At 41.6% G+C, this 9,035-nt stretch overlaps 2 pseudogenes; one reads left to right on the forward strand and one right to left on the reverse strand.

Moving 5' to 3' along the window:
- Positions 1-1,180: 1,180 nt before the first annotated feature.
- Positions 1,181-1,622, reverse strand: LOC112832526 (putative uncharacterized protein C6orf52 pseudogene; annotated as a pseudogene).
- Positions 1,623-6,921: 5,299 nt separating this feature from the next.
- LOC112832457 (guanine nucleotide-binding protein G(I)/G(S)/G(O) subunit gamma-5 pseudogene) lies at positions 6,922-7,239 on the forward strand (annotated as a pseudogene).
- Positions 7,240-9,035: the final 1,796 nt, after the last annotated feature.

Here is a 9,035-nt window from a genome sequence, read left to right on the forward strand (position 1 = left end):
TTTCTTTCTTTCTTTCTTTCTTTCTTTCTTTCTTTCTTTTAAAGATTTTATTTATTCATTTGACACAGAGAGAGACAGCGAGAGAGGGAACACAAGCAAGGGGAGTGTGAGAGGGGAAGCAGGCTTCCTGCTGAGCAGGGAACCCCATGCAGGGCTCAATCCCAGGACCCTGGGACCATGATCTGAGCCGAAGGCAGACGCTTAACAACTGAGCCACCCAGGCACCCCATACACACCATTTTCAACTGGTCTTTCTTTTTGCTTCCAAATCTTGGCTCACTTATAGAAAAATTCCACTCCCACTTTCTTTGTTCCACTTACAAACTCAAAGAGTACTCTCCATGTGCCTACCACCTTGAGGATCATGCTCTTCATCTTCCTGCAGGAGAGTCTCCGTATTGGGGGTAAAATCAATGATAACAGACAACTTGAATTTAATATATTTGAAAGTTGTTCAGAGTTCCCCTCAGAATCATCATGAAGTCCTTACTGACCACTTCATTCACTTTCACTTAAATCTATATTTTGCTAAGTACCAACAGTCAAGATAAAGATTTCTTATCCATCACGTCTTAGAATATTAGAGTTGGGAGGAACCATAGAGACCATTTAGAATTCAACCTTTTTTTTTTTTTAAGATTTTTCTTTATCTGAGAGAGAGAGCACAGAGGGAGATGGAGAAGCAAGCTCTCTGCTGTGCAGAGAGTCTGATGCAGGGCTCAATCCCAGGGGCTCCATCCCAGGACCCCAAGATCATGACCTGAGCCAAAGGCAGATGCTTAATTGACTGAGCCACCTAGGCGCCCCTAGAGTTCAACCCTTCTGTTTAAGATTCTACCCTGTTTGCCACCTAAAATCTACTTCACAGGGAGCTGTTTGTTGATTGGCTGTCTGGGCTGCCTTCCTGATTCTACATTTTTCTCCACAGTCCCTGCTCTCATTCATAAAGAAAGGCCTATGTTGGAGCTGGGGTGGGCGATTAGGCATGCCATGTGTCTGGCAGGTCTCAGTTTGTTGTTGTTGTGCTAGTGAAATTTATTTACATTACATTCTATCATGTCAATTACATTTAAATCCTGGAAGTTTGTATCTACATTCCAAACCCAGTACATTCCTGGAAAAATATTATATATATATAACAAATCAAAACAGCATACAATTAATATGATAGTTGGGTAGCTTAATGAATATCTTGCTTCTTTGAGGTCTCATCTGTGATTTTAGGGTGAAGTGTATCCAGAGGCTGCCAGTGACAATTCATGAGAAAGTTGTAGAGTTCCACACTTTTCACCATAAACTCTTTAATTCCTCAATATTCAAATGAAGATATGGATCTTGTAATGGTTTTTCATCTTGGTTTTCAGCTAGATTTCTGGTTTCCTCTGGTGTAACCAAAAGTTCAGCTGGATGTCCAGAGTTCTCACGAGCAGAAATAATGTAGTGTCCACTTCCATCCATGACAGCTGCAACTGTAGCCAGAAAGAGAGTAACATGTTGTTGTTCATACTATTTGCCAAAGGGGTAATCCTGTCAGGGCTGGAACTTGGCTTCACTCTTTGCCAGTACCAGTAATAATTATTTTGAGTCATGCCAAAACCTGCAAAACTCTCCTGTCCAGCCATTAGACAGAAGTTAACCATGAGATGGGTTAAATGCTAGGCTTCCATGGCCTCAATTCCCCACTCCTCTTGGTACATTAGAGACACCAAGCAAGATGCAAAGGATGGCACAGCTGTCAGTTGCTCTGAGCTTGGGGCTTCAGCATTGTTTCCCAGTACTGCCCTCTGAGTAGTTTCTAAGAAGAAAGAATAAATTTCTCCTTTATTGAAGGCTTTCTCCTCCCATCCTATTATTTTTGGCAATGGCTGAGCTGAAAGGTACCTAGGAATTGCGGGTCCCATAATTTCAAAGGTATCCTTTCCCCAACTCTTTAATATTGAACTTTGACGTTTCCTCAGTCTGATATAAAGTGCTTTGGAAAATCAGCTTTAATGCTCCCCTTCTAACCAATCTGCAGCCTCACATCCATCCTAAATAGAACTTCAAGACATGCCATTTTCTCCTAGAGACCTTTAGCAGGGTAACGACTCAAAGCATTAAGAGCTGTTTTTCAGCTGTTTGCTGTTTTTCCTGAAGACCACCCATCCTTTGAAGCCCTCATTCCTCTAAACTGAATAGAGTTAGAGGTACTTCAATCTTATCTACAAGGTTTGCATTTGTGCAAGAGCAAGAGAACCATGTACCATAGCCTGGCTTCTCTGCCAACTTGTGGATAATGTTCTTCAGAGTATGCAGTATGAAGTTAGGGCATTTCCTAGTTTCAGTGTGGATTAAGTTCCCCTCTCTAATTAGCTTCTTTGAATTCCTTTTAGTGGGTGTGGAATGGGAAGGACTTTTTTTTTTTTAAAGATTTTATTTATTTATTTGACAGAGAGAGACACAGCGAGAGAGGGAACACAAGCAGGGGGAGTGGGAGAGGGAGAAGCAGGCTTCCCGTGCAGCAGGGAGCCCAATGCAGGGCTCCATCCCAGGATCCTGGGATCATGACCTGAGCCGAAGGCAGACGCTTTTTTTTTTTTTTAAAGATTTTATTTATTTATTTGAGAGAGAGAGAGTGAGAGACAGAGAGCAGAGAGGGAAGAGAGTCAGAGGGAGAAGCAGACTCCCCCCCGAGCAGGGAGCCCGATGTGGGACTCGATCCCGGGACTCCAGGATCACGACCCGAGCCAAAGGCAGTCACTCAACCAACTGAGCCACCCAAGCACCCCCGAAGGCAGACGCTTAACGACTCAGCCACCCAGGTGCCCCAGGACTTTTTTTAAATATAATTTTTCCACAACTTTTCCTACCCTTTCATTTTGTAAGTGAAGAAATTGAGGGCCAGAGAGGTAAAATCCTTTGGTCAGATTCACACAGCCAGAGAATAGCAGAAGAGAGGACTGAACGCAGGGCTTCTGCTTCATAGACAAATGCTTTATTTACCTGTTGTATTTAAAAACCAATATTGTAACAGCTTTTTAAAACTTCTTATTTTGAATTATTTGATATTTCAACTATATTATGGATTCAGTTAATGGCCTCATTTCAGAAATGAATCATTATTTAAATCAAGTTTCCTATGGGAAAATGCATTTCTAAATCTAAATATTCAATTTCCTTAGTGTCAGTCAATTCAAGCCACTAAAATACTGTAGATTGAGTGGCATAAGAGACATTTATTTCTCACTGTTCTGGAGGCTAGGAATTCCAAGATTAAGGTGAAGTAGATTCTATAGTTTGTGGATTGTTGCCTTCTTGCTGTATCTTCCTGTGGGGAGCTGGGGGGTTCGGAGAGAAAGGGAGAGTGAGAGAAGGAGCACAAGCACTAAGCTCATCATGAAAACCCCACCCTCATGTGGTCTTTAAGTAAAGGTTTCTGACTATTCCCTAAACTGTCCTTTCCTTGAACACTTATTTACGGTATGGGCGTATGCTTGTCCTTTTCCTGTGTGTATGGTTATCCTGTTTCATTTAAACTGTTAACCCCTTGAAAGTAATTATTACTGTATTATTGAGTTTTTTAAGTAGTTTTGCAAAAACACGTATGATTATTAAAAATGAAGTGCAAAACTTGTTAGAATTTACATTTCAAAAAAATGATTGAACTTTGAAGAGAAAGTCAACGTAAATAACAGAAATGTTTTTTTTCAGAGAGTAATTAAACCTTGCATGAAATAGAGGATTGAACTGGGTGACTTTTCTGAGGTTCCTTTTGGGCCTATGATTCCATCAAGATCTTATTACCAATAGAGAGGCAGAAAGCAATGAAATTAGCAGATCTGGGCAGGCTTGTGACTTGCTTATAATCAAAGAAAATATACAATTTCTGAGGCTAGGTCATTAAAGGTGATGCAGTTTCTCTCCTTTTGGCTGGAACACTCCTGTTTTGTAGCCCTAAAATGCCCCCAAATACTGTTACAACTTCAGTCAGTGTCTGATGTCACTAGCATGAGAGTCTCTGAGCCTGATTCTTAGAAACCATAATAAAATGATTGTTGTTGTTTTATTCCACTAAGTTGGAGGTGGTTTCTTACACAGCAGGTGTGACTGGAATAGGTATGTTAGTATTACTGGAGGAAATAAGTACTGGAAAGACCTGAGAGGGAAAGAACTGAAAATGAGAGAAGTTTGTACTTTGGTAGTTTTTTTTTTTTAAGATTTTATTGATTTATTTGACAGAGAGATAGAGCATAAGTTGGCAGGGAGGCAGGCAGAGGGAGAGGGAGAAGCAGGCTCCCCGCTGAGCAGGGAGCCCGACCCCAGGACCCTGGGATCATGACCTGAGCCCAAAGCAGCCGCTTAACCAACTGAGCCACCCAGGCACCCCGTACTTGGGTAGTTTTTAAAGAACAAATTACAGCATATGTCATATAGAGAATGTGTGTGTGTGTGTGTGTGTCTGCTCATGGGTATGTGCCTAGTTGGGGAAGAGGGTACCAATCTGCATGCTCTACTTTGGGAACTTAAAACAAAACAAAAAAAAGTTTACCTAAGAATTCTATTTTCCTGTAGACCCAAAAGTCTATAAGAAGAAAGTGCAAAGAAGATTTGGAATTGATATTAAGGTTCATAGTATTCCACAATTAATACTTAGTACAAGAAAATGATGAAACAAAAAGCATACCCACCCTGCCTTTGGTTTTGTTTTTTTTAAAGCTAGCCTGGCTGTATTACCCCACCTATTCTCTAGAGGATCCCTGAACTGGTGTTTGGAATAACTGCACTGGAACCTCTCTCCTATCTTCAGTCCTCTGCCTCATGCCCATCCCATGTCCATTCTTTAGAAGAGGTACTACAGTGACTAAGACTCCAGGCTCTAAAAAGAGACTGCCTGGTTTTGAATTATGGCTTCTTCATCTACTAGCTAGGTGACCTTGAAACTCTCAAGAATTGGGAAAATTTTTTTAAAGATTTATTTCTTTGAGAAAGAGAGCGAGAGTGAGCATGAGTGTGAGTGGGTGGGGGTGGGCAGAGGGAGAGAATCTCAGGCGGACTCCCTGCTAAGCGGGCTCCAGCTAACTACCCTGAGATCATGACCTGAGCTGAAGTCAAGAGTCGGACCTTATCTGACTGAGCCACCCAGGCATCCTTGGGAAATTGTTTTTTAAAAAAGGAAAAACATCAAGGTTATTGTTCAGAGCCTATATGCCCGGGGAAAAGAGGGACTGGTTAAGAATAAGCTTCAGTGAGTAAGAGACTTGAAGTGTATAAGTATACAGGGCGTTACAAGCTCCCATGAAATGAACTTCATTCTGAACCCAAAAGTTAACCTAGGAAAATAATGAAGGAAAGAAATCTCACCTCCTAGGAAATCAGGAACTCTCTTACTAGAGAGTTCTCTATATGGACTGGAAACAAACGAAGAAATTAGTTGTGAATCAGATTACCTTTTTATGAGTGTGCCAAGATTTCCCCACATATATTAAATTATTAAGCACAAATTAAAGCTTTGTGTTTTAATTGCATGGCTAAGATGTAATAGGTAGCTGACCCAGTATGGACCAAGAGTAATAAAGGAGAAGACAAAATCCACTCTTTGGATAAATATGGCAAAAACAAAACAACACCTACATTTGAGAAACCCTAGGCAGGCTTCATTTAAAGGATAACTTTGACTAGTTTTACCAAAGATACAAGGCCCCAATTAACCAAAAATTTGGCCCCTTCTTTGCTTTGTGTTGCCCAGGCCTGGACTATGTATTTAAATAAACAATCCTAGAACCAAGTAGGTCTCTAAAATTCAGGAAACACCATTCAAGTACACCAGATAAGATAAATAATATTTGGAGATGTACCCAAAAACAAGTCTGCTTTCCTGACAAAATGATTTTACAGAGAGTTTTATGCTTTTCTAAGAGACTGCAAAAATAAATTATTTTTTCTTCAAGTAACACTCATATTCAGCCCCCTACGGTCCTGATAAGCAGTAAGTTTATACTACAGATATAAAAACCCCTGTCTTTTAATACTGTCTGGGAAATAATAGGAAATAAAGACCCATGGAATTAAAATACTTTCCCTAGTATTAGGGATCAGTTAATGAAAATAAATTGGGTGATAACAAGTTAAGTTTGAATTGGGAAGCAGTTGCAACATTGACTGGTTCCAGTTAATGAGACAAAAGCTCTCACCTATTTGAATAAGGAAGGCAAGAGTCAAAGATACTATTCATTTGTGCATAAAGGGAAAAAGACATTCTTGGGACCTCAGGGTAGCTCAGTCGGTTACATGTCTGCCTTTGGCTCGGGTAATGATCCCAGGGTCCTGGGATCAAGTCCCTCATCGTGCTCCTTTCTCAGTGGGAAGCCTGCTTCTTCCTCTGCCTGCCACTTCCACAGCTTGTGTTCTCTTTCTCTCTGACAAGTAAATAAATAAAATCTTTAAAAAATAAATAAAAATAAAGAGAAAAAGACATTCTAAAACTTTTTCTGGTTTAACAAAGAAACCTGAAAATATTTAATTACCTTTTATTTATTTTTTATTTAATTTTGAGGATTTTATTTATTTGTTTGGCGGGCAGATGCACGGCGGGGGGGGGGGAGCGCGGGGGAGGGAGGGGCGAGCTTCCCGCAGGGCGGGGAGCCCGATGTGGGGCTCGATCCCAGGACCTTGGGAAGATGACCTGAGCCGGAGGCAGACGCTTAACGACTGAGCCACCCAGGCGCCCCTTTAATTACCTTTTAAAAAGTAAAGATATCATTTTAAAAATGATTACTAGGGAAGCAGATTATTAAGATAACCAGTTAGATCTGCAGAGTGTCGCAGGTTGTAGAGAACTTTTCAGAGGACAGAGCAATGTCTCCTCAAGTCAGCCTGCCTTTAAGACTCCTTTGCATAGAGTTCCGAGCCCCGACCCCCGCCGCGCTGCCCCACCGTCTGGCCCAGCGGACCCACGAACCGACCGATCCACGCACGGACGAATCCGCTCGCTCTTGAGAGCGCCATGTCTGGTTCCTCCAGCGTCGCCGCTATGAAGAAAGTGGTTCAACCGCGTGAAGGTTTCCCAGGCAGCTGCAGATTTGAAACAATTCTGTCTGCAGAATGCCCAACACGACCCCCTGCTAACTGGTGTATCTTCAAGTACGAATCCCTTCAGACCCCAAAAAGTCTGTTCCTTTTTGTAGTAAAATGAATCTTTGGATGGTTTTCTAAACCACTTTTCATGAACCAGTGAATATCAAAGGAGAATTAAATTTGAAGCCTGTATAGGGGCGCCTGGGTGGCTCAGTTGGTTAAGCAACTGCCTTCAGCTCCGGTCATGGTCCCAGGGTCCTGGGATCGAGCCCCGCATCGGGCTCCCTGCTCGGCGGAAAGCCTGCTTCTCCCTCTCCCACTCCCCCTGCTTGTGTTCCCGCTCTCTCTGTCAATTAAATAAATAAAATCTTTAAAAAAAAAATTTGAAGCCTGTACAAAAGCTTATTATCCCTATAACACGTGCCATACTATATAAACTTCTACTTTTGTCAGTCCTTAACATCTACCTCTCTGAATTTTCATAAATTTCTATTTCACAAGGGTAATTATTTTATATACACTGGCAGCAGCATACAATAAAATACTTAGTGTAAAAGTTTTTTGGTTAAAAAAAAGACTCCTTTGCATAAATATCTTTCAGAGAGTTTTTTTTTAAGATTTTATTTTTTATTTATTTGTCAGAGAGAGAGAGAGTAAAGCAGGGGAAGCTGCAGGCAGAGAGAGAAGCAGGCTCCCTGCTGAGCAAGGAGCCCAATGTGGGGCTCGATCCCAGGACTCTGAGATCATGACCTGAGCTGAAGGCAGAGGCTGAACAACTGAGCCACCCAGGTGCCCCCCTACAGGACAATCTTAATTTAAGCAGTGAATGTTACTGGTGCATGTGCCCTCCACAGCTCTGTCATGGCAGTTTCTGGTTCTGCCCGCACGATTATTCTCTTGCTCATCTTTGGCCACAAAACACCACCAACAATGCTAAGTGCCTCAGTTCTTTATAAGACTTTCTGGAGAATTCCACAATTCTTTCAGCCAACCTTAGATGGTCATCCTAAGGGTGACAAGTAGGGAGTGGGGGGATGTATATGTGTGCACAGGGTCTTTTATTCTCATCCCTTTATCTCCATCAGCTGCCCAGACAAGCCCCACAAATAAATATACAATGAAGTCATAGTGTACTTATCTATAAGCAACTTCAAAAGAAGCCCCCAAATAAATTCCCTTTCCCCACCCCAATATCCTTAAACACACACACATACACAAAACAGAATGCTGCTCCCAATGTGCCCAAATGGAAATTCTGGCACCAACACTGACTGGCCTCATATAGTTACAGTTCATTTGACTCTCACTAGTTAGTCTTCTCTACTGAATTTACAGTTCCCAGGTTGTTGTAAGCTGGGTCCTCCAGGAGCCAACTCTAAGACTAAGTTAATGTGTATGATGTTTACTAAGGAATGCCTTGGGATTAGTACCTGGGGAAGGGAAGGGAAGGGAAGGGAAGGGAAGGGAAGGGAAGGGAAGGAAGAGTAGACAGAGGGAGAAGCTGAGCTGTGATGCAGTGCCAGTGACAACCTTGACTGATGCTACAGGGAGTTCTCGAGCTGGAATGGCCCTTCTGCACTGTCCAGGTTAGCCCAAGATGGTCTTTATGCTCCCACACTGATTATTTTGAAGAAGCCCAAACCACATATAAAGGAGATGTATAGTTCAACCATGTTCAAATCCACATGTTTCCATAATGAAAATATCAGAAAAGAGCAGTCAGATAATGCCCTCTGGAACCCAAAGAAGTGGTACAATCCAAGTTGCAAATGTGCTCCTGCATTTCTTGTTTAATCAAAGTGCTTTTAATTTCCTTTAGGATCTTCAAAAATTATTGCTCAGCCTTGCAGAAATGAAGATGTGCCTTATTTGTATGGTTACTGTGAAATGTCTGCCATCTGGTGGACATAAATAAATAAAATTTAAATATAAATTTACCTCATCTAATGGAATAGAAACATTACTGCTAAGTTGAGCAACTT

Source organism: Callorhinus ursinus, unplaced genomic scaffold (genome assembly GCF_003265705.2).
Source record: "Callorhinus ursinus isolate GAN/ISIS: 27379988/994484 unplaced genomic scaffold, GSC_fseal_2.0 scaffold14, whole genome shotgun sequence".
Lineage (NCBI taxonomy): Eukaryota > Metazoa > Chordata > Mammalia > Carnivora > Otariidae > Callorhinus > Callorhinus ursinus.